The sequence below is a fragment of the Eulemur rufifrons genome, chromosome 17 (assembly GCF_041146395.1).
Source record: "Eulemur rufifrons isolate Redbay chromosome 17, OSU_ERuf_1, whole genome shotgun sequence".
Taxonomy (NCBI): Eukaryota; Metazoa; Chordata; class Mammalia; order Primates; family Lemuridae; genus Eulemur; species Eulemur rufifrons.
Genome location: NC_090999.1, coordinates 11,956,250 through 11,982,699, shown reverse-complemented (window position 1 = coordinate 11,982,699; position 26,450 = coordinate 11,956,250). Strand labels below are relative to the sequence as shown.

The following is a 26,450-nucleotide window of genomic DNA, read 5'->3' as shown; positions in this document are numbered from 1 at the left end:
ACTAATTACTTGTAATGTCTCAGGGCTTTAGAACAATTACTACTAAGGTTACTGCCTGGAAACAGAATAATTACACTAATTGGAGTTCATCAGCTATTCATCTTCATAGTAAGCATAACTGATGAGATGAAATTTAGTGTCCATATATGGGAATCGTCAGCTGCCAAAGGCAACTTTCAGAAGACGTGTGCCCTCCATGAATATAATGTACCACAGATAAACTTCGACAATGAACAAATACGGGGTGCTTGATATGTACCAGAAATTGTGATAGGGCACAGTTACTGGTCTACAAAACTGACACATTCCTGCTTCCTGGGTGTTAATCTAGAGGAGCGGAGACATTACATAATCACATCAGTTTTGGTAAGTGCCAGGAGGTGTGGGGGCATCTTTGTGAAAGTGGCATTTAAGCTAAGATATGAACTCGGAGTAACTTCGACAGTGGGGAAAAGAATATTCCAGGCAGAACAGTGGGAATTAGCGTGGAGCACTGGGAGACTTGGAAGGCTGCCTGTGTGGCTGGACCCCAGAGGGTGGGCAAGAGAGTGAGTAGGAACAGCGGTGGAAGAAGGAAACAGAAGGTGAATGTCCAAAGGGCTTTGAATTTTATTCCAGGTGTAACAGAGAGTTAGGATATAAAGTCTTGGGCAGAGAGTTGTCATGCTTGTATTCAGAAGAGTATTAGGCAGTGATGCAGGAGACGGATAGGAGCTTCAGCTAGACTCACAGCTTAGGGTAGAGAGATATGGACACAAGTGAGAGCCTATTGGAAAGGCCACAGAGACACACCTAGTTTTCTGACATGACTGGAAGGAGGGGCTATCGACCAAAACAGTGAGCACTAAAGGAAGACCACTGACATTGAGTTGAAAATAGATGTTGCATAAACCAGAGTTAAAATTTTTTAATTCTATAATATCTCACATCACGTGTATTATGCAGAAGATAATTCACTAGAGAAAACCGTTATAAAAGATATTAAGCAGCATTAACTTTCAATTAGTTTAAGGCCAGTGGTTTGTTTATCTGGTATAGTGAAATTAAATTGGATAAATGAGGAACTATTTATATTGCCATGGTTAACATGATGTGACCTGAACTTTGCAACAGGAAAGCAATGACTGAATTACTTGAGAAGGTACCCCCAAAGTTGTTAACTATTTTTCAAAAAAGAGCCTCTCAAAAGTATTATGTGTAAGACATTCTCACATCCACATTTGCGGAGAATGCCCCTCAAAAGAATCCCTTTCAGTATTACTACTTGTTTTACTGCTTGGAAAGGCCCACAAATTCCTTAGTCTTGATCTTGGTAGTCAGCGAAGATTTCATTGATTCCTGACACTCAGACTTTTCCCTCAGTGTATTGTAACCCTTCCATCAAAATCCCAACCAATCTTCCTACTCTTGCTTTTGTTAAAGCCCCTGTCTTCTAACGTCTTCAACCCTGAATCTCTATCCAGTAAAACTTGTTCCATAATAAGAGCCTGTTTGCTGAATCCCTAAGGAAAAGCATAGATGCTTGAACAGGAATTTACCAGCCCATGCACCTGGTCAATTCTTCTACCTACAACAAGGGGGGCTCTCTACCACTGCCACTATTGGTAGGAGATTTAAAATAAGCTTCCCCAGAATGCTTCCACTCTCATTTAGAAAACTCCAGGCTGCCTACTTCTTTATGCTACATGTACTAAGCAAATCTTCCTTTCTTTCTCTGTCCACCCTCTCGTAATACAGTCAGGTGCTGCATAACATTTTGGTCAATGACAGACCATATATACAGCATTGGTTCCCTACAATTTTAAGACTGGATTTTGACTGTACCTTTTCTATATTTAGAAATGCTTAGAGTATTCAGCAGTATTCAGTACAGTAACCTGCTGTATAGGTTCGCAGCCTAGGAGCCATGGTAGCCTAGATGTGTGGTAGGCTGCACCATCTAGGTTTGAGTAAGTGCACTCTCTATCGTGTTCACGCAATGAAGAAACTGCCCATCGATACATTTCTCAGAGAGTATCCCTGTCATTGAGGGATGCATGACTGTATTTAAGTGTATGGAAACCCAAATGGGAAAGTCTTCAGGTGGAGGGAAAACATGGTAATAGCACAGAATGAAAAACAGGTGTCACCATGTGTTAATGCCCACTGATGGGTGGCGGCTGCCTACAGCACTGTGTTGGGGATTCTGAGGCCTCAACCACGTGCCTGTGTCTATAATGAGTACAACAGTGGAAACGAGACCTGCACACACCCCTGGCCTTCCTCAGTACAACGGAGCCACAGGACCCTGACTATGAATCCCACACTAGGCTCTACTTTTCCTAGCGATATGAATCTTGGGGAGATGAGCTTCTCTGCATCTCACATGTCTTATTGGGACCCTTATGTTTACCTTACATGGATTCATGAGGATTAAACCAGGGCTCAAAGGTTGTCAACTCTCTACACCTCCTTCTTCTTGAGGACAGGGACTAATGAGGCAGCATTTTAGGCAGGAGCTTCTGATGTCCTTCGCTGTAGACCCTCTTTCGTAATATGAAATAGGAATTGTCACCAGCTGAATTGTGTCCTCCCCCCCCAAATTCGTATGTTGAAGCCCCAATCTCCAGTACCCCAGAACATGGACTATATTTAGAGGTAGGGCCTTTAAAGAGGTAATTAAATTAAAGTGAGGCTGTTAGGGTGGGCTCTAGTCCAATCTGACTGGCTTCTTTAGAAGAAGAGATGAGGGTATGCAGACCCCAGAGACGAGCATGCACAGGGAAAAGACCACATGAGGACGCAGTGAGAAGGCAGCCACCTGCAAGCCAAGGACAGAGGCCTCAGGAGAAACCAGCTCTGCTATACTCTGATCTTGGACTTTCAGCCTCCAAAATATACGAAATACATAAAAAAATACATTTCCGTTGTTTAAGCCACCTGTCCTGTGCTACGGTGTTCCGGCCTCCCAAGTGGCACAGGAGCACAGCACTGGTGTGTCTCCCACTTGTGTCACTGCATGTGCATGTCCCACTCTCCCCTCCCGCTCTGTCCTCCTTTTCTCCCTGAACGTACTATGAGAAGGAAACGGTGGGGCCCAGGAACAAAAGGTCAATTGACTGGGGCCTAGAACAATGTAGTTTGGCTTCCTATATTGTACTTACCAGAAATCCTGCCCCCATATGGGGAGGGACCTGCACACTCCCAGCAGCAGAAAGGAAGGGTTTTCCCCCTCGCCAGCCAGGAATATGGCTGCAAAATTACTGTGCTCAAATTTCCCAAGTACAACCAATTCCTCCTCTGCAGAAGGCCTTTCAAAGCTCAGTATTTAACAAGGAATGCTACTGCTCACAAATGTCTCTTCCTCTCTCAAGACTGCAACTGTGTAATTAGCTAGGGAGGTGGTTAAATGTGTTAGCAGAATCAGATTTAAATGGATTTTCATCCCCCACCTCATTAAACCTCACACTAACCATGGTGCACATTAGTATTCTAAAACCTTTGGTCTATGTATTAGATATTTTCTCTACCAGGTAAACTATGCAAACAATTGCTAACATGTCAGGGCCTGCTAGTTTGCCAAGCTGTGTGCTGCTAATACTAAAAACTGTCTTAATGCTTTAAGGGTATTTTTAAAGATTTATCCCCCACCCTCTTCCATCAAGAATCACGCCCAACTCAATACTTGAGTTTCTTTCACTCCTCTTAGAAACAGCAGTAACATTTTTTGCAGTATTACATCATTCTGGGCTTCTCTGACCTTTATCTGAGATTCTTGGCTAACTCACTGAAGAAATGACAAAGGGTCCTCCTTTGGTGGTGCGCTTAACCAATCAGGATCAGTACAGCAACGAGACCCACAAGTAGTGACTCCTGGTCTAAAGAAAGCAAGTTAAAGGAGTGACATGAGTATGTTTGTCCCACTCTGCCAACTGCTTCCTGTTTCCATCCCTTTCTTCTCCCCTTGACATGGCATATTTGTTGCTGGAAATGAGGATACGGTCAAAGAATGTGTTGCTATTGACAGCACTAAAGTTTAAAGTTCAACAAAGTGATTTTATTCAGCAAGAAGGGATAATTAATGTGGTTTGGGGGCGAGGTGGCAAGACGTGAAGTTGGTTTACTTTCAAATTCACTTTTTGTTAAATTCTCTCCATTCAGAGTTAGTAATAAGTACAACATAATATCTTAGGAATATTAATAGAATTCCTTTCCCATTAGGAGTTCATTCCATTGAAAACTACAACTCTTACCTTAGTGAAATCATTTGCTACCAAGAAGTGTAGTTACTTCTTTCTGCACTGTGGTCAGTTGACTTCTCTTACAATGACACCCAGTGCCCCTCACCCCCCAACCCAGGAGACTTCAGTACAGATGAAATCAAAGCTAAGCTCTCTGGGTGGCAGAAATAAAACTAGTTAGAATAGAAAGGTAGAGGTAATTGGAGTGAGCTATTAATATTCTGCTTTTGTCTCTTCCACCAACGAAAAGATAACCAAACCTTCAATGAGACTTTTCATGAGTCAACCATTGGGTCAGAAGAGGGAAAATAGTAACATTCAGCTGTGAGTCAGAAGAAGAAACACATACCTGGGAAACAGCAATCTCGTCTCAACAACCTTCCGCAGCACATTTGTACGAACACCTGTTACTATTTGTCTGAAAACCAAACACTCAAAAATTCTGGAACCAGGTTTTAAAAGTCCAGTTGGGCAAGCCCTGGGCAATCAGAGCTTGAGGTCTCAATAAAAGATCACCAGGGCTACTGAGGAAACCCTAGTGCCACCATAGCCTCTGTCAATAGTCACCCTGTTTACCTAAGGTCGGGGGATTATGTGACGGCCCAGGAGCTACTGTCACCACCAATTAATTGAGATTCTTTCCTTTTTCCTTAGGAAAATGAGTCATTCGGAGAAGATTCCAGGACACCTTGTCGAGTCACAGTAACGTCTTTAGGAAATACCTAAGTGGTCACCTAACCTCACCCTGCCTTCTGAGAGAACCACAGGATAAAAGAGAGGGGCATCACCTCAGATCTCTCCACCTGTAAATCACTGATCTCTCTAGATTTTCCTTTTCTCCAATGATCTTACGCCTGAGGCACATACAGCCTCTGTTGTCCTCTATTGAAACAGCTGAGAACATTTGTAAAGGTTAAAGACAGCAAATGTTCCTACAGCCCGGAGAGTTTCCAAGGCAAGCCCAGAGAGCCTAGGACAGCTCTCCACTGAAGACCCAACAACTCTGAGACCTTTCTTCTACATATTCTTAAGAAATAGAGACGGTCTCACTGTTACTAGTTACTGTTTTTTTCTCCTTTTGATACACTATTTCCCCAATTAGATCTTGTTACTATTTAACTTGGTTATTGTGTCAGTCTATGTGGTAATATTGTTTTGAATGAACTGTCAGAGGCAAAATGATATGGCCTTTCCAAAATCACTTTGCAGAGCAATCCAGGAAACTTGTTATTTAGGAAGTCCAACCAGGAAAAGGTTTTCTCTAACATCTACTTCTTTATAAATTACAAGAGAAGTTTTAATTTGGGTTTATTTTAGGAATATATCCATTTCTGAATCTGCATAACTGTAATAATTAAAAGCATTATGAAAAGTGAAGTCATTTATTGCAAGTTTCTCTGGAAAAACATGAATTCATCAAAGCTCCCCTTATTGAAACTTCTAAATAAATCATTTTAAATATGAAATTAAAATTGTGTCATCTAAAACTGAACTTATCTCAGTTTATCCAAATACAAATGCACACAAACGGTTTGCAGTGCTATTAATATCGGTTTCAAACATCCCAATATTACTCTTTATAAAGTGTTTTAGCAACTTAAGCACTTAAGTTCCATATTCCATATTAAGTTCCACTACTTCAGTACTTTACAGCTCTTTTAAATCCTCTAAATCAGGCCAAATACTATAAATGCCAATTCTAAGGAAAAATGATTAAATCTCCCATTCTATGCAACTGTCAAGCCAATAAGCCAGATGACACTAATAATTGGCATAAAAGCTCTCTCCAGCCATCCCCTGTCCCCAAAAATGTGCACCCGGGACCCTGGATCTGCCAAGACTGTCCTGAGCATTTCCGGGGCACAATACTTGACTGTTCCACTCATCCTACAGCCCTCAACTAAGTCTAAAACCAACGGGCTTTCCTTTCGAATGTGTACCTGCCATCACAGCGCCCTCCCCCCCACCACCCTGCACCAATGCTCATTTTAGGAGAAAAACAAAGATGTAACACTAAAATTTAGTTTTATGGGAAATTTCCTTAATGTACGCTGTATATTCTTCGGCATATGAAGGAAGCCACGTGCATACAATGTAAGTAGCAGAGAGGGGTAAGTTGTGGGGTGGCGGGATGCGGGATGCGGGGAGAGGGGAGATGACACGTGGCTAAAGCAGAGGCAGGTGGTAACTGGAGAGTCCCTGCTCATGTGGTGTCTGAGAAGGCAGGAGAGATCCCCCCTGGAGAAGACAGTGAGAGAGACACAGGATCAGGACTGGATTTTCAAAGAATACTATCAGAGTAAAAAAATAGCAGGAATTTTTTTTTAAAGTTGCAGGCAGTGAGTAAGAGTTTGACTCAATGAGACATTCTCTGCCTCTCTCTCAGAAGGGACAGGCAACAGGAATGTGGCTTCATTGGGAAATAACCTGGGTTTTCATTCAGCCACCAACCAGCTCATGGGACCTTGAGCAAGCCACCAACGTCTCCAAGATCCTTGAGTTCCAAAATAAGTGTTTAGTCATGGGCTTTCAAACCTTCTGCTCCAATGACACAAGCACTTATTAATACAAAGGACTGAGGTTAGGATAGTGGTTAACAGCAGCCACCACCAACTTTCTGTAAATGAACCCTGCACGGAGGCAGAGTGAAAAGAGGTTAACAAATGCAGGACTTGTTGTTTTTCTAATCAGGCAACACTAACTATACAGCTGATAGAGTATCTACTAATATCTAACCCCTGTCTCAAGAGCACAATTACAAGCAAGGCATTTGGGGCTAGTACTTTCACCTGTGAAGTGTAAGGAGGCCCATGAAGGAGCCAACCAAATCCATATTCATTTATAGTCTTTAATGACAGCAACCATCATCATACTAGAGAATTTGACATAAGAAGATTAGCCAATGTTCACTATGATAAGAAGCACCTCTAATCCACTGGTAATTTAATGTATTTACTGATTAAATATTTAAACTGTACACTGGATCTTTCCCATGATATATAATTTTTCACTGAAGAAGTTAGTATTGCTCTCTCTAAATGAATATTGAAGATGTCACTTTGTTAAAGGGTTATCTCTTTTATCCTCAAGAGACCATGTTACTTAAGATAAAATGGCCAAGGCTTATATGAGAAGTACAGGGTAGCATGGGCAAAGGGAATAGGCTGAAAGGCCATCAGACATGGATTCAAATCCTACCACCTTCTGTTAACTCTGGGATCTGAGGTACAATATTTAACCCTCTATTTGCCATCTACTCACAGGTAAAATGCATCTTACAATTTGCTTGAAGGGATAAAATTCAGTTAAGCATATGATATAGAATAATCAACAAATGTCATTCTCATCCCTTAATTCCTCCAAATTAAAAAAAAAAAAAACTTCAATCAAGTAAGCTTTTAAAGAGAGACAACCACCATGTCTAAAACCTGCTTCCTCAAGTGAACACCTGGCAGATAAGGTAAAATATAACTTCGCTCCTAAATCCCTAATATTCAATTACCTGTTTAAAAAAACTATTAAAAAATAATTTACCCAAAATGAGATGACTGACTACCTTTGCTCAACAGCAAAAAACAAGTGTCCAATGGGACTAGAGCAAATCACATGGGCGGCTCCCTGAACTAAATGTCAGAATGATTACAACCAATTCCAGGATTGATCCACCCAAAATATTTGAAATTCCAAAAAAATGCCTTTTTAAGAGGCCCGTGACTAAGGTCTCCCTGGGGGATAACTGCTTCCAAAGATTTGTTAATAGGTGACAAGACCTTTACATGATACAAGCTTCAGTTTTACTCCCAGTATGGAAACTGATGTTCCTCCTGCTGGGGGCTGGGGGTGTTGGATGGAACGTTACTAGGTAACACTTAACACAGGGGTTGGTTTACCAATCGTAGTACTAATGACTAAGACATTTCTTTCAAATGTGAAAGAATACATCTTGATTCAGGACACAACAAACCTAAGTATTTTCAGGAACCTGAATGAATTATGTCTATACCCAAGGTCAAACAGCTAATCAAGCTGAGTCCAGGTCTCAACATATCCAAACAGTGAGCCTTTCTCTGAAGGTCTCTGAAGTTTCAAGGACTTTCACTTTTTTTTTTTTTCCATTTAAAAAAATACCAATTCGGTATAGAGGCTAGAGTTGTACTAACCTTCTACCCGCTGTGGACTTTTGAAACTTAGTACCTGTCCTGCCAAGACATTTACACTATCATAACTACGCCTGGAGGATTTTGCTAAACCAGACTTCTATGTTCTACCCACTACTGTCCAAGGCACCACCAGCAGCCTCTCTTGTAACAAGGAGCTCTTTAAACCAAACATATGAACAGCTATAGACATTGACGATGAAGAAAATTGACTTTATGGTGAATATGGTTAAAAAATGCACTTAGTATGCATGAGGAATTGTCCTAAGTGCACAACACTTTCACTTAATCCTTACAATAACTCTGCATTACAATCCCCATTTTTATACATGAGGATTGAGGCGCAGAGAAGCTAAGCAATTGCCAAAGGTCACACACCCAGTAAATGGCTGAGAGAGGATTTTAATCCGGTAAATCAGGCTCCAAAGTCCAACCCCACCATGCCTAACCCTCCCAGTCATGCTTTCTAAATATCATATTCCCTACACAATGTACAAACAATTGCTGAAATATATATTTCAAAGAGAAGTTCAAAAACAAACCAGTGAAGTCCAGTCCTTTTTCCTTCATCCAAAATGAACAAAAAAAATTGAAAAGTTCATGAAATGTTTAAGCGATAAGGGAAAAATACTGTGTAAATGCTTTGCTTTCTCCACTGAACACCATTTTCCTATATTATCTTGAAGTGTTTCCTTATGCCCTGGGCCCCTGTTGTGCTTGCAGATGGTTTCTATTTCTAAATCTCTAAAGCTTTCAGGAATGTATTCCTAGACTTCCAAGCCGGCTCAATCGCAGCCTTCCAGCACTGATGGCCTTGGCTGGTCAAAAAACTCTCTGCTTTCCCTGTTTCCGTTGAAAAACCTACTGACTATGGAAAGTCTGTAAAAAATTAAAAAATAATTGTTTAAGTTACTTAAATCCTTAGGGTGCAGAAAAAGAAAAACACACTCTTTGATTCTCTCTGCCTCCCATTTCAACCCATTTCTGACTTCTAGAGGGAAAAAGAGAATGCTGTTTTCATCACACTGCTTCTTGGGCTGTGTCGCCTCAAAATTACAATTTAACTATATTCTGATTCATTTGACTCTTTACGGTTGTCTTTTACCCTTGAGAAGGTTCACCAGACCATTTTTCTCATGCGACACTTACCTAGATGTCTGTCTCAATAGCTGTGGAAGGAAAAGCATTTCACAAAAGCCTCCCTTTGCTGTGGTTTTAAGACTACCCTTATGGGTTCTCAGAAGAACTTAAACGCCACCTCTTGAGCTACATAAGCAGCCCTGGGAAATTCAAGGAGGGTAGCCATCGTGACATCACGCCATCTACTTTTGGGCAAATTCCCATACTGGTACCTCACAGAATTTCAAATATGCATGCACGGGAGGGCAGACAGTAGGATATATCAGGACACCTTTGAGACTGAGATATCCTACTTCTGACTGAATACTCCTGAAGTCCTCAGGTCATCAGTGATCAGCCTGGAACAATATCCTGAGTTCAGCATGTACAGCGCAGTATACCGAAGGCAGGTAGTGACGTCAATTATACTGACTGGTTGAAAACATAGACTGAGGAGTCCAGGGGCCTTAAGAGTCAGCCATTGTGCTTATTCCTTTTTAGACTGTGTGGTCCTTAGTACACTCCCAAAATAGGAATTATTATCCCAATTTTACAACTAAAGAAAGTGAAATTCAGTGAGGTTTGAAGTCATTTGCCCAAAGTGGACTAGCCAGTGCCTAGAGATTTTTCAAAGTGAGACTCTCTACACTATGATCTGGGAAACCTCCCAAAAAAAATCTCCCCTAATCAATTTTTTGTGTTTTAAAAGATTCTGCCTATTTGTAACCTCATAGTTATTTCCTGATATTTGTCCACTATAATTAGGCCAAAGAGAAAAGCACATGTTCACTAGCTTATCTGTATAAAGTCTTAAGAGATGGAATAAACGAGAAGAATTAGGTGAGTTGAGAAAACGATGATAAAATGACAAAGATTCCACACCCATCCCCCCGCCCCAGACTGTTCAATTTGTCTATATACGTTCTCAGGGTTTTTCCTCAGCAGTTACCTGGTTTTTAGTAGTTTACCAGCTAAGACAGTCATCAAGAAGAGAAAGGTGTGAAATGAGTAGGTAAAAACTACATAAGATAAAGGTCTAAGCAAATCAAAGCATTTTTTTTTTCAACAGAATCAGATACCGAAGGCAATTGCTTTTGACAAATAATCAATCATTCACAGGTCTTTTTTGGACATTTTTGAAAACAAAATTTTACATGAGATCACAAAAATAAGACAGAACAATTTTATAAATCCTTTATTTAGTAAACATTGTTTATTCCAGCTTTTAAGGTTCATTAGTTTTTAAGCCTATAAATGAACATCTTAGCTTAAGGTGCTCAACATAACCCATTTATTTTAGGGATACACTGGGAGAAATTGGAAATGAGCTCATTAGTAAACTAGCTAGGCTTTCCCTTTTAAATACATATTTAGAAAGATAAAAATTAATTATTTTCCAAAAACCAATATGAAAGCACTATAAAATATTCTATACGAACTAGTTTAGTTTCCAGTTAATAATATTTTATTTTATAGTATGTATACATATACACATATGTATAAAATGGTATTGAATCTTGCAATTTTTACAAAACTACTGTAAAGAACACAGACATCCATTTTATAGTGATCAAGTCTCCCCCAAATATAAGTTTTTCCCTGATATTATACTCCATTTATCTTGACCATAGAATGAAAATGGCTTGAAATTGTTCTTAATGTGAAATTAAAAAACGAAACAAAAAACCTAAAGTAACAGAACATATCACATCTTAGATCATAAGATGGTTTGTTCTTGTAAATCCAGGAAGACTATGGAGAGGCCTCCAAGGTTAAGGAACCTAAATGTATAAGGGTCTCCCATTGGACATTTAAATAATGGTGACGTGGGGAGAGAGAAGGTTCCCTTCTACATGCCACAATGGCAGCCCGAGCACCAGTAAGAATAGAAATGCCACTGTCACTGTTGGTGCATTTTATCAAAAGGCTCAATTAGCTTTCTCCACCTGCTAAGGTTTGGCAAAAAGCTAGTTGGCAAAGGGAATAATGGAACTGAAAATAATTTTTTAAATTTGATTTAAAAATTATCTGGTTAAAAAACCTAAGACTCATTGAATTTGGGGCATGTTCATATATATTTGCTATTGAATTTGTTCTATATTCCAACACACCCCTCCCCCAAAACACGACCCAAAGGAAAAGAAAAAAAGCTGTACATATAGCCCTTTAAACCCTAACAAATCACTCTGTACTAAGGAGCAGAGAGGGTATAATCCCTGCCACCCAGAACATAGCCAGGCAGCCACCCTCGAAAGTATAGGCCCTTATACATTAAATGTGGTCAACACCAGCTTCTTACTAAAAAGGACAAAAGAGATTTCCATTTGCTGCCACGTGTGTTATTCCACCAGGATGTACTGAGAATACTTAAGTATAAAATCCTGTCAAATGCAAGCTACATTGAAAAAATACATTATTAGCTCCTATTTGGTATACACAATAAGTCCTCTTTTGGTTAGTAAAAACAAACTAGCCCAAAAAGAAGTCTAAACGACCCTAACCCGGAAAATACATCATTTGAAAGAAAATCAGCCATCAAAGGTACATCATGGCTTCTGTTAGATATTGCAAAAAAAAAAAAATTTTTTTTTTTTAAAAGGAAGCATCATGAATCTAATCAACCATCTTCACCCCACCAGCTGCCTTCTTCCTCCCTCATCAGTAGATTTCCATCTCCATGGGGTTTACCTTTTGGAATTCTTAATGAAACAATGAGGCAGAGATCAAGAGAAAACAGAAAGGGTTAGGATCCTGATAAGGTAACCATTTTCTTCTTCGCTCTGGTTTTTGTAGGCCATCTTGTTCGTATAAACGCCAAGATGTCTTAATTTTTCCCAAGTCAGGGCAACACCCACTGTCAGTTTTGAGACCAACGTCCCTTAATCAAATGACCAGCCACAAAGATCTGTCAGGCAAACGGTTAATTGATGCAAATTAAGAAAGCTACCATCACTGCGGTGCGATATGTTACAGGCAAAAGAACAATGGACAGTATTAGAGAGGAAAATAGCACAGTGCGGTTAAAGAATCCTTGATACACAATTTGCCCTCATCATACAGGCAAATCTTAATTTTGGTCAATTGAAATCAGTAAGAAAGCAAAAGATGATAGCCTGGAAAAGAAGAAACATAAACACAGGGGAGGAAAACTGTCATTGTGTCCAAGGGTTTCACGCAACATTTAGGGCAAACGCCTTTGTTCCTCGGCTTCGGAGGGGAGTAGGTGGCTGGATGATGGAGAGATCGGATGGGGCTGCAGGGCCCTCCACACCCTGCTCTCCGGCGCATGCGCGAGGCCAAGACAAAGGAATAGGTAATTACTGTCCTGATTCATTCATTTTGCCCGCAGTACCGGGGGTCTGCTAGCCCCGGCGGCAATCCCCCGGGAGCGGGGTGTGGACCCACACCCGTAGAGCAGAGGACCACCTCGATGCTAGTGTTTGATTTTAGCCCGCCACACGGTGCTAGCCGCCTCGGGGGAGACAGAGGTGTGTCAACCCTGCACAAGGCACTGAAAAGGCACCCATGTGCGCGGTGCTCATTTCAACAGAGTGAAAATTACACGGGTAAAGGCTGTCCACGGAGTTCGTTTCAAGGCGGAAACGTCTCTGGGGAGGCAGATAAGGAGCCCAGCCAAGCGTTCGATGAATATTCATGAAAAGAATGCGGTTTGTAGCCGCGCATTGTGTGTGCGGTCGGATCCAGGGATTCCGCAATTTTTAGGTTTCTAGGGGCGGAGGGTGGACAGGGGAGGAGCGGCAGGAACCGGGCGTCAGGTTTCAGCGTTAGCGCTTTAGGCAAAACTGCTAAACCCCAAAGCTTGGCTCCCTGCGGGGCTGAGCCCCGTTAGGGCCGCGCGCTGTCAGGTTCAAGCTCACACGCCCACCCCCGGCCGGGGCTGAGGGTGGATGCGCCCAGCGCCTTCTCGGAACCGAAGTCTCCAAAAAACAAGAAGCTCCAAGGCAGCCCGCCGCTCCGTGGGAAGGCAATTCAGCCACGGACGAGGCTGGGGCTTTGATCGCTCAGGACGTGCTTCTGTGTGCAAGCTGTCGTGCGAACCTCGTATTCCTTGGCCACCTCAAACCAGGATTCAGAAGCCCCACGGGTCGAGGACGCCCATTTGCCAAACCCAAAGGCCACCCCCTTCCTTCCGATCAGACCAGATTGCCCGTCTTCTTTCTCCCCTTACTCCCGCCCTACCCCACCCCCATCCCCACCCCACCCCCACCCCCACCCCACCCCCACCCTCCATCTTTTGCTGCTGCGCCCCTCGCACCAGCGCTTTCTTCCCGGCGGAGAACGGCTGCGGTGACAGAAACGCTGCCTTAGCGCACAAAACAGTCTCTTCGGGACTCAACGCGCTTAAAGGGTTTCGCATTCGGCAAATTCCTCCTTCCCCAGCGGCTTCCCTCCCCGATAGCCCCCTCCCCGCCTCCAGTTCCGTTTATCAGCCCCGTCACCCCCCTCATCCTCCCTACCCTGCAAGTGGCCGAAGCCGCCCACCTCGGGGATCCGCCATCCCCCCGATCCCCCCGATCCCCCAAGTGCGACCGAGCCCTCACGGAGGGACCCCACTCCAGCCGCAGTCCAATCCGGCCCCGCACCCCGGCTGCCTGCGGCGCGGACAGAGCCCAGGGGCTTCGGGGTGGGGCCGGGAGCGGCGGGGGACCGAGGCCCCGGGGTCCGCGGTGGCGGCGGGGGCAGCGGGCGCGCCTCCTTACCGGCTCTGGGTGCCTGTGCCGCCCCTGGGTGAGCGCGGTGCCGCCGAGGGGCCCGGGTCGCTGGCGTCGTCCGGCCGGGTGCCTGGCCGCTGGCGGAGGCTCTCTCCCGGCTCGACGGCGGAGCCCGGAGCGAGGAGCCAGTTGGAGCGCTGCCGCCGCCGCCGTCGCCGCTGCCGCTACTGCCGCCGCCGCCGCCGCTGCAGCCTCTGCATTTCTCGCGCTCGCTCCCCCTCCCCTTCCTGCCCAGCGCCCTCCCCCGGCGCGTCCGCCCGCCCAGCCTCCCTCCTCCCGCGGACCCCGCCCGCCTCTCTCCCCTCCCCTCCCCTCCAGCCAGGGGCCCCACCCGCCTCCCCTCGACTCCCCGCCACCGCCGTGCTCCCGCACCTCCCCTCCCCTCCTGCACAGCCGCTCCCGTCGCTCCCCTCCCCTCCGGCCCGGTGCCCCGCCCGCCTCCCCTCGACTCCTCGCCATCCCCCTGCCCCCCACCTCCCCTCCTCTCCCCTCCAGCACAGTCACCCCATCCTCTGCTCCCCTCCAAGCTGGTCCCTCCCTCTCCCTCTCCTCCCCTCGCACCCAGCGCCCCACCAGCCTTTCCTCGACTGCCTTCCATTCAGGTTTCCCACCCCGCACCCCGTCCCTTCCTCCCCTCCACTCCCCTCCATTCCCGTGCTCCCCCCTCCCCCTCCGCGCCGGGGCTGTCAGTGGGCTCGCGCTCGCTCGCTCTCATTGATTTGGAACGGTTGGATAAAAAGTGCTCAGGCTCTCGCTCAGACTTAGGGGGCTGGCTCGAGGTGATGAATGACGCCCCCTGCCACCAGCTACCCTTCTCAGCACCCCAATCCCGCCCACTCCCGCGGGCCGGCCGAGATTCCGCTAGCCCGGCCGGCGGGGAGGTGCGGCTGACCGTCTGGGCGGCGCCTCGGCGGGCGCGTCGCGCACCTCGGGCCGCTCCGGCGCCCGCGGGGCTGAGCCCGACAGGCTGCAGCGCTGGGCCAGCGCTGCCGTCAAGGTCCAGCTGGCGGGGCGGGCGGCGTCGCCCCTCCGAGGATGCTCTCGAGACTTGGGAGAAGAAGGAGGGAAGAGAGGAGCCCGAGGAAAGGGGCCGTCGATTTTTTGATGTCTGTGCTTTAATGGAGGCCACCAGTTCTCAGAAGACAGGAATAGCGGGGCAGCCCGCACGATGCTGCTCGGAAGGCACAAGTCAAAGCTGTGGCCAACGCGGTGTGTCCGGGTGTCCCCGGGGGTGGCCACTTTGGGTAACACCTGGGCACAAAATAGCCACCGGGGTCGGGAGATATGCTCACCTTGCTTACCTGTTGGCAAGAGGGAAATGCAAAACAAACAACAACCACAACAACAACAAAAAAAAAACCCACAATGTGACATCGTTTACAACGGTAGCTCTTTCATTAGACAAAAGCCAATTTTACCTTCCGGCACAAGCCATCTGAACCGTTGGAACTTTTATTTGCGGCATTTTGGCGCCCTCTGGCTGTCTTTGGCTTGTTTTCATGCTTGCTTTCATCCCGACAAAAGAAAAAAAACGATTGAGTTGCGTGTTGTCCTACAGGATGGCTCTGCTCTCATAACCTGGGCGTGAATTTGGGGACAGGGTCGCCCTCCAGAATAGGGGTGACAAAATGTAACTATATTTGGGGGAAGACGCCAAAGGCAAGCGCATCCGAGGTCGGCTGGAGAAAGGTAAGTGCATTTTCACCTAACAGAAAAATAAACTTATCAGAACTTTATGTTTAAATTAAATTAACTATGTTTAAATGTCAGTCTAACTACACTAGCGATTTTGCAGTGGGAACGCTTGACGACCCTGCCGAACACGTATTTATAGTTCATATCAGGCAAATTAGATCAATGTATGCAAGCTGGAAATGTTCAAATTTTAACCAAAGAGCAGCAAGAAAAAGGTGGGAATTTGTTTTCTTTTTTCTTTTTTCTCTTTCTGCTATTTAAATGAACTAAGAAATAAGTATAGTAGTACAAGAACAGGGAAAGGAATTGCAGATAAAATTGCCTCCAAAGCATTTTACTCATTTGAACGTTTATGTCGGTCACACCAGTACACCAAATATAAAGCTAGAGGCGAGGCAGGGTTTCTCAACGTCCTTTTTGAGGCAGGATAATTCTTTGTTGTGGGGTCTCCCCAGGCATTGTAAGGTGTTTGGCATTCATTGCTGGCCTCTACTAGTAGCCAATGGCACCCTCCACACACGTGCATGTGTTCACGCAGACACCCTCACCACTGCCACTGCCACCATCACCAGTTGTGACAACCAAAAATGTCTCCAGATATTGCCACATGTCCCCTAGGAGGCAAAATCACTCCAGGTTGAAAACCACTGGGCTATAAAATTTTAAAACTTTATGAGAAAATCTCTAGGTTTTTACCTTATGAAATTAGATGAATATTTGCAATTTTATGGTCATTTACTGAGTTTGTTAGAGGAACTGAGTAGTTATTCATTTAGCATTCAGTTTTTTCATCTCTGTGGTCCCCCAGGCATGTAAATCATCCTAAAATTGGCGAATATATGTTTCTTTTGTATTTATATGATAAGCCTGTGAGTGGTGTCTTCTTTCTAAATTCCCTTTTTCCAATTTTTCAAAAAAGAAAGACAACATAAAAATTAATGTTTAGCACCTTCAGTGCTTCCAACTAAATTTTCATGATGTAAAAAGCAAGCCTTTCAAAGGTGTGATTGGAATACAGATCTCAAGGTTACTATAGAAACTGGAAGCAAAAGCTTACACCAATGAAGAGAAGCACTAGTCTCCTCAATTTTGTCTTCCATCTGATTTAGTTGTTCTCTTAAAAGGTGTCTTTTTTTTTTTTTTTGGAAAAAAAAGGAGAGGGGAAGGGCAGAGAATTCATTTTAATGAAATAATGACCCAAATGACAGATAGTGCTGTTAAGCCTAAGAATAGAAGCTTTTCCAGAATTTGTAGACATGCAAGAAATGGTAGCCAAAATGTTACATCTAAATGCAACCACGTTACTACATAAAATCCAATTTGGTGATATTTTTAGTCTCATTTTTAGTTTTTCATCTCATATCTCACATTTTTAAGGTGTATACTCTTAGAAAATTTTTTTAACTTAGGGAATTAACGAATAAGCACTTGAAGCTCTGGATCTTAGGAAAGGGTTAACATTAAGTATTGTGGATGTCACGTAGCTGTTTAGATCACAGACTAATGAACTCAGGGGCATATGTTTGGGGTGCAATTTGTGGTAAATTTAAATAGCTTTCACCATTACACTCATGCAAAAAAAACTACTCTCCAAATGGAATGAATATATTTTCAATAAACAAAGCTGGACTTTATGGGTTATAAACTGAATGCCATTGTCATTTTAAATTGCCTGCATAACTTGCTCCAGTGAAGCATAACCTGCATTATGAAAATCTTTATCCAAAAGATAAATTATTCTGTGATTACCGATTTTTGTTATAGATCTGCTTGCAATACAATGGACTCATCACTTAAATCATTAGTCATTTTACAAAAACTTCAATGTGTGTTCAGCTTTTCAAATCTTGTATAATGTGTCAATTGAGACACCTATAATAGATAATTATCTAGACCTCATCTGACCTCCAAATCTCACCCTTGTCATCTCCCTACTCCCCACATCACCCACCTAGGCCTAGCATCTTTCTCACTTCCTTATGCTTTCCTTCCAACAGCAAAAAAGAGAATTAAAATCTCATATAAAAGATGTAATAACATGAATAAATCAAAAGCATGGTGACTGCAGTGTCACCTAAATGTGACTCCAGCCACCTTTCTTGACATCTTTCTGGATATTTCCTGTTTAAGGCCACTGAACTAAGCCAAATCATCAGAGACCCATTTAGAGAATTTGAAAGTAAATCCAGCTACTGGTAAGTTTGGGGTGGAGGACTGCCTTCCTGCAAGTTGTTCACAAAATCTCATCTATGAATTGCAAGCAAAAGGCTAGAGAGTTAGTATTACATGTGAAAGTGTACAGCTTTTTTTCCTTAAATATATTTATGATTTTTAATCAAAGAAGAATATCGAAATCTGTATATTTACTTCATGTTTCTCATTTCCTACTCTCTCCCTTCAATTCCCATATTATAACCTCACCCTTCACACAGCCAAGTGAAAGGACTTCCTTTGCTTAAATCAGGGGTTCCCAACTGGGGACTATTTTGCTCCCCAGGACATTTGGGAATATCTGGAGGTATTTTGGGTTGTCATTATGGGGGTGGAGAGGTGATAAGAAAAGGGTGCTACTGGCACCTAATGGCACACAGGACAGCAGTCATCTGGGCCAAACTGGCAATGATGATGGGGTTGAGTAATCCTGATTTAAATGAGCATGAAGTTGCTGCCCAGCTGGAAAAGGCCAGATTTTGTTTGTTTGTTTGTTTGTTTTTCCTCAGAGTAGATGCTGCAGAGGGAAGCTTCCTCTTGCTGTGTTTCAGGAGTCTTCAGCAGGGCAGCAGGCTGGAGGTACAAAATTTAATGGAGATTTCCCTTTTAACAAGGGCCTGCCATGTGCAGTGCACACTGAGGCTTTGGTTAAGCCCCTTCTTCCACTATTACTGCAGGTGGTCCCCAACTCCTGGGCCAAGGACCAGTACCCAGTTAGGAACCCGGCCACACAGCAGGAGGTGAGCATCAGTGAGGGAATGAAGCTTCATCTGTATTTACAGCAGCTGATCCCCATCTGCTGGCATGACACCTGAGCTCCACCTCGCCTCCTGTCAGATGGTGGGGCATTAGATTCTCGTTGGAGCCGCAAGCAAACCCTGCCGTACACTGAGCATGCGAGGGATCTAGGTTGCACACTCCTTATGAGAATCTACTGCCTGATGATCTGAGATGGAGCTGAGGCGGTGATGCTAGTGCTGGGGGCAGCTGCAAATACAGATTATCATTATCAGAGAGGTTTGACTGCACAATAAATGTAACGTGCTTGAATCATCCCGAAACCATCCCAGTTCATAGAAGACTTGTCTTCTGTGAACCCCGTCCCTGGTGCCAAAAACGTTGGGTACTGCTAAACTATAACACAAATCAAGCCAATAATGCAAAGAGCAATGTCAAAGATCAACATCAGGGATTTTGAATTTCATTCCTTGTTACTACGCGCTGAGTAACTAGAAGAAAACAGCTTAACCTCAGTTCCCTATTTTACCTTCTCCTTTATGTACTGTAAAAGGATAGCTGGGAAACCTGAGCAAACATTTGTTTACTACACAGCATTGGACTTAAAGAAGGAAGAGGCTGGCCTTGGTGCTACTCTAGGGACATTTGCCCAAACTAAGAGGCGGATAAAAACAATCTTATAGTTGGCCTGAATGGTTGTCATTCCCAACTCCCTTCTCCCTTTCATGGACCATAATTCTCCCACCTGTCCTTTCGGTCGCGAAGTACTTTTCTCTTCACTAGCATTTTCGATTAAAAAACAAAACATAAAACCCACGGTAAATGGTGTTTGCCTCACTAACCAGTGAGGGCTTTCTCCAGGCAGCGCCTACGTGTCCCTACAGACACCAGGCAGGGGATTAGAGCAAGGGAGCTCAGCCTTGGGAAAACAGACCTTAATTGTTTGGCTACCCTTCCCCCATAATCACCCATTAAACCCTTCAGAGAACAAGTCACCTTACAATAGCGTAAGGAATGTTGTAGAACAATTATTCACATGGCTCCACTTTTGAATAAATGAGGCTGTAAAGGTTCCAGTGTTAAGTAGTGTGAACGTTAAGTCTAACTTTCACACCTGTTTCTACTTTCACATCAGCCCCTACCCGTAATTAAATTATTTAACTCGAATGCAAGGAATGCTACTCAAAATAAATTGCTAAGTGCAAAAGCAAGTTGTGAAACAGAATGCAAAGGATGAACACCTTTATTATAAATGAATTAAGGGATTCTGCTTTGCCTACTTTTCCAAGTGCAAATATTGTCCAAATTCCAACATCTACCTAACTCTGCTCTTGTGATCAACTCCCTAAGACTCCCAAGCAGTTGCCATAACCCTCCTGCTTCCAAAGCCCAGGAATCTCCCACCAGATAAGCTCAACTCAGTGTCAGAAAGAATGATTTCTCCCCCCAGAAAAGAAGTAAGCTGGTAAGAAATGAGAGAGCCAGATTTGAACAAACAAAACCAGCTACCGTGTCAGTAGTTTTTAGGGGAACCGAATGCCATGTAATAAAATGAACAACAACAAAAACAAAATCATGGTTACCATCTTGAAGCACCAATGTTCCTGGAAAAACTTGGAACAAAAAAGAAAAGCAATTTTATTGTAATGAAGATATTAATTTTACCAAAATCAAACACAAGGAAAGATGTCAAAAACAACTTCTTAGGTTGCTTAAAGCAAGTTGCTAAACAGTGTGTATAGTATTGTTCCATTTATGGTACGAACAGATACTTGGGAAAATATGTCTGCAGGGTTTGACCCCAGACTGTTAACAGTGGGTCTTGCTGGGAACTGGTGTCATTTCAGAGGTGGAGTGGAGGGTAGCTTAGCTTTCTGATACCGTGTAATAAAATTCTATGTTGATGAGTGTGTGCAGTGACCATTTGTCACTTTGGTAATCAGAATATACAAGTTTGGGAGTTGCTCAGGAGGTTTGAGGGTAAGACATCCCTCCTTGGAGCCTGCCTTCTCATCAGCTTTCCCTGGGCTGTTTTTTAACATCCTACCTCTGCTTCTTGCCTCTTTCTGCTTCTTCCCCTTCCAATGAGTGGCTCCATTTGGGGGAAGAGTGTGGCCTCGAACCTGGCACTTCCCTTAGGCTTTCTCCCCTTATCTCCACTCATTCCAGCCTCAGAGCAAACAGATATTCCAGCCCTGGCTCAGGTCTCTGGGATGCCACACTCCAGTCCACTTCTAGTGCAAAGGACTCCCCCATCCAGCTTTGTTCATTCTGAGGTGATTGATCAAATGAGTAGTGATTACAGGAACAAGAAGATTTTAGCCTGTAAGTAGTCCCTACCTACTCCATCCATATATTAACCTGCTTTGGGAGTTGCTAGACCCATAACACACACACACAAAGTTCTGTTTTCTATATAACATTGTGGTTTGTGCCTTTCCTGGTATATCTGAATGATCTTTCATTACACAGCATTTCTGCTGAATTAAAATCACTTAAGCATTTTATCTGCTATAGGAGGCCAATTATTCTCCTTTCCACTTTTTATTGCTAGTAATACTGCTATGACAAGTTGAAACACATAAGAGTTTTCACCTTTTGAAATATTTCCTCAGTTTAAGTTTCTCGAAATGGGGTCCATCAATCCAGGCTATCCTGAGTTTTGTGAGTTTTGTCCTCCAATAAGATTAAACAAATTCAGTGCAACCAAAAGAACCTGAAAGAACCGGTTTTTCTAGCGCTCCAACATCAGTGCATTTCACAACTTTGTATAGGCACAGAATGGTTTTAAGTTGCAGATATTTAATTATTGATAAGATTAGATTTTGTTTTCCCAATGTTGGTTCACTGTTGGGGTTTTGTCTGGTATAACAGTCTCAGTCTCCTCTGAAAAGGTTAATATCAGTTCTACAGATAAAAGTCTCCTCACTGTCCATCCTTCTGATCATTTTTTCAATGGGAAAATTGATTCTGGTCCTACATACCAGTTCTCCTCAACACATGTTGAACTCCACTGGAACATGACTAGGGAGATAGTTCACTGTAGTGGTTGAGCAGACAAGCATGGTTGTTAGATAATAATAGGTTAAAATCCTAACTTTTTAATTGAAGGTAAAAGTCCTCCATTTTCTAGCTTTGTAAGTTTGAGCAAATTCCTTCATCTCTCTTAGCCTTAATCTTTTCATCTGGAAAAATGGGAATATTACCAGCTTCCTTGGATTGTACTGAGGATTATATAAGAAAATGTATGTAAAGCCCTTAGTCAATTCATACAACACCCTCAGAAAACGTGTCCTAAAGAAGTTGATTTTAGCACCACCAATAGGAAAAGTAAGGAGAGGATAAAACCAAACCCAAGTACAGAATCAGGCAAGGCAGAGGGCACAGAGAGCTATAATGGAAAAACTGAAGAATGTTCCTCTGTTTGCACAAGGAACTTAGCTCTCAGCTTCCTGGCAGCCAAGAGAAAAAACCTAAAATTAAAAATATGGATTATTTAACTCCTATCATCCAATAAAAGAAAATGTTTCCAATGTGTCAGGAGGGAAAATCTTCCCAGCAGTCAACTCTGAGAGGACTGTATTGATGTGTCCGTTTATGTAAAAGATACTCAATTTCTTCAAGAACAAGTTTTCAATAAAGATTTTTACTGGAGATAAAGATATTTTCTCATGAGGCCATTTATTACATCAACCTCCAAACAGAAGAAACCATCATATTATAATTCTACTAAAGCATTTTTCTGAGAAGGTAAAAGTAATGTCCAGACAGGCACCTTTGTGCTAGAGTTTGTAGTGAGGTTCTCCAGGGGATGGAGGGAAGGAGTGGGAAGCCTCTTTGAACAGTGTCAGCATTTCCAAGTTGGGGAGCAAGTTTTCTTCAAAATATACGGCCCTCAAGCAGAGCTTTTCAACCTGGGGACCCCGGTGTCCTGGGTGATTTGGAGATGGACATTAGGGAGTTCTTCTATACCCCCCACCTTTAGATTCTTCTTACTAAATGCCAGGCATTTTGTTGTGAATTTTAAGCAAACACTGAAGAGCAAAAATTGACTTCTCAATTATTGTACTGGCAGAAAAACAATAAAAAAAATTTTTATTTTAAGGGCCCTTTTCTTCCTCCTCTTGTTCCTCTTCTAACTTTAAGACTGTGGTTTACATTTTGGCCCACCATTTCTGCCTAGAAGGGCACCGTGGGATTCTCACAATAGACACCCCACATCTTGTTCAATAGCTGTTTAAATCTGATCAAGGGTGAGAACATTTAAAATCTACTCTCTTAGCAATTTTCAAGTATACACTATATTGTTACTAACATCATAATGTGCTATAAATCTCTTGCATTTATTTCTGCTGTTTAACTAAAATTTTGTGTCCTTTACCAATATTTCCCCAATACTACAAAAAAATGATAAGTATGTGAAGTAATGCATATGTTAAAGAGCTTGATTTAGCCATTCCTCAGTGCATACATACATTAAAACATTATGTTGTACACCATAAATTTATACAAATTTTACTTTTCAATTTAAAATAAAATAAAAACAACTGTTTTTTTGTTTTATTTTGTTTTAAATCTACTCAAGGGTCTGCAAATTGCTGAGTGGAAACCCCAGAGGCCAGAAGCACTGGGGAAGGAAGAGGAAACCCGGGCCAGGAAGATTTTTGAGGGCAGCTGTTGATAGTCGTTTCCTGTCAACCAGCTGGATGGCCTCAAAGCACCCTAAGCGCTCCTGGGGACGATGGGGAGGAGATTCAGGCTGGAAGATGACGGGCATGAGGTCTACACGAGCTCCATTCCAGGGTAGGGGACGCTGAAGACCCCAGCTGAGGGTAGAGAAGCAGAGACACAAACATTTCTCCTTCAAAGACTAAGAAAAATAAGGCGAGACTAAAGGACACATGCAAGTACTGATATAAAAGGTTAAAAATGCCACCCACTGCATAAACCTGTGTTTGATACTGTATTTCTTAAAGTTGTCATTAACGGATCACCTCAAAGTCACTGATATATATTTTTAAGAGCAACTAAAAACCAAGTTTAAGCATAGAGTCTACGCCTTCAAAAGTGCACAGTCGAATGGAGACACTTGCAATCTAGAGCAGGAGTTAGCAAAAGTTTTCTTAAGGAGCAGAATAGTGAATATTTTACGCTTTGATGGCCATGAGATTTCTGTTGCCACTGCCCAACTTTGCCACTGTAGCAGGAAAGCAGCCATAGACAATGTGTCAACAAATGGACACAATGGCTGTGTTCCAATAAAACTTTATTTACAAAACACATGGCAGGTCAGCCTTGACACAAAGGCTGCCTGTCCCTGATCTAGATTATTGATAACATCCTCCTGCTAAAATCACCCCTAAACTATAATTAGGTGAGTTTGAAGCTTCCTTTCAAAAAATTCAATTTGCTTTCGTATGTGTTATCTACCTTAGGAAATTATTTGGGAGCAATAAATAAAAGGGGGGTGGGGAAGAGATCTCTAACTTTTTTAACATGCTATATACGGAATTTCATGTGAATATTTGTATTTTCCCAAATCATTGTCTTATCTTCTCCCTAAGATAAACTCTACACATTCTTTCATGTATTCAAATCCATTCCATTGTTTCTTCATCCACTGAAAACATTCAAGACTGTCTGGTATATAAAGTGATGAAAATTTGACTTTAATCCCAATTTCCATTAAGAAGGGTTTATACTCCTTTCTGAGGTTTATTTTATTTTAATCTCATGAATTTCACATTATTCCCCTAACTGAGATATAGCTTGAAATATCTGCCAATCTTGTCTGGAATGATGTCCTTGTGGAGATGCAAACTGAGGGGAAAGCAAGCAAGTGAAGCTGGCCAACTAAAAGAGATGGAAAGATAATGCATCTTAAAGGGACATAAAATATGAAGCATAATAAATACCAGACTCAGTGCCGGAAATTTTTCTGAAGGGAACATTTTTAAATATTACACTATAGAATACTTTCGCCTTATGATATAGGATATCAGATGATCCTGGTTAAATAAATAGAAGCAGATTTACTTGCATGTATATTAGATAGATTCCTGAAGACTGCAGTTATAACTTTCAGTCTGGATTTAATTCTTATTCTATCATTAAATGTTAAGGACCCTTCAAAAGTTTAAGTCTAGTTCAAATTTAAAATTCAACTGAAACAACAACGTTTTGAGAGGCTGTCTTTTTAAATCACTCTTTGACATTTAGAGCTGAAGGAAACCGTGTTGTCCAAAAATACACAGCCTCATTGCCTTCTGCATCAGGGTAGACACTGATACTCCATCATTATCAATCAATCAAAGCCTTCTTTCTGTGGCCAAAAAAATCCTTTGTAATACTATTAATATATCCCAGATTCTACTGCCAATTCATCTGATCTAGTCCCAAAGCTGATATATCATTGTCATCTCCAATGTCCAATTCCCTCATTTTACAAATTAGGAATCTAAAACACATTACAGCTAAAGGATATTCCTAAGAGCTAAACGTGATTCTCCAGTCAGCTCAGTGCCCCCTCCTGATTCTGTTTTCCAAATTTCAGGTTACCCCTAGGGCTGGGTAGGAGTGGTCATTATTGCAATATGAAGTCTAAACACATGCAAACTGGATGTATTTATGGAGCACCTACTAAATGCCAGAAACTATTTCTGAGTGCTGGGGATTCAGCAATACACAGGGCAGATGAGGTTCTTGTGGGCACTAGGGATAAAAAGAATAAGGTGGCTTCAGCCTGTGATTCCTCTCTGAAGAATCACGGGCTGAAAATGAAGAGCTCTCTAATGAATGGTCAGGGAGGGGTTGGGAGAATGAGCCCTGAATGCCGAGAGCAGCCCTGCAGACGGGACACAAGGTCAGGGGTGGAGAGAGAACAGCTGGTTCAGAGCGAAGCCAGTTGGGAGGAGACAAGGTGGCAGCGAGGCACTGTGTGTTGAGAGCCAGCAATGAGGACCCAGAGGAACGGTTTGGGCCTGGGGCGGCGTGTGGCCTGGGCTGGACAGCTTTCAGGGGAGTGGTGATGACAAGAGGCCCTGGATTAAGGCGAATGGAAAGGAATAGAGACAGTAAACTTTTGAGAAGTTTTGCTGTGACAAGAAGTAGAGCAATGCATCATGAGCTAGAGAGAATTTGGGATTAAGGGGGAAAAATGTGATGAAGGCCAGGAGAGCAGGTGTCTATGTTGGTGGGGCTCTGCAAGGGAACGAGAGCGGGTGATGTTAGAGAAAGAGGAGACAATAACAGATGCAACATCCTTGAGTCCTTGAAAAGGCAAGGGGTGTTTGTTCTGGAGAACAGAAACAGGGAAGGCCTTTATAGGGACAGAAATATTTCACCCACCTACAGCAAGAGGAATGGTAGGGAAGATGGGCACACGCGTAGACAGGATATCGGGTTAGCAAATCAATGAAGGCGGACCATGTTTCTAAATATTAATTTATATACACATTTTCTGATGCCATAGGACATACACTCCAGCAGGATATGGATTCTTGTCCATTTCATTCACTGTTGTAAACTCAAGGTCTAGAACACTCAATATGTTAGGCACTCGATAAGTATTTATGGAA

The 26,450-nt window shown here is 42.9% G+C and overlaps 1 protein-coding gene across 1 annotated transcript in view; it reads right to left on the bottom strand.

Moving 5' to 3' along the window:
- Nucleotides 1–14,363, bottom strand: part of BASP1 (brain abundant membrane attached signal protein 1) — a 50,947-nt gene extending 36,584 nt beyond the window's left edge. The window contains exon 1 of the mRNA XM_069492565.1: nucleotides 14,218–14,363. The gene's annotated coding sequence lies outside the window, so the exon portion shown is untranslated. The remainder of the gene's footprint in view (nucleotides 1–14,217) is intronic.
- Between the last annotated feature and the right edge of the window lie 12,087 nt (nucleotides 14,364–26,450).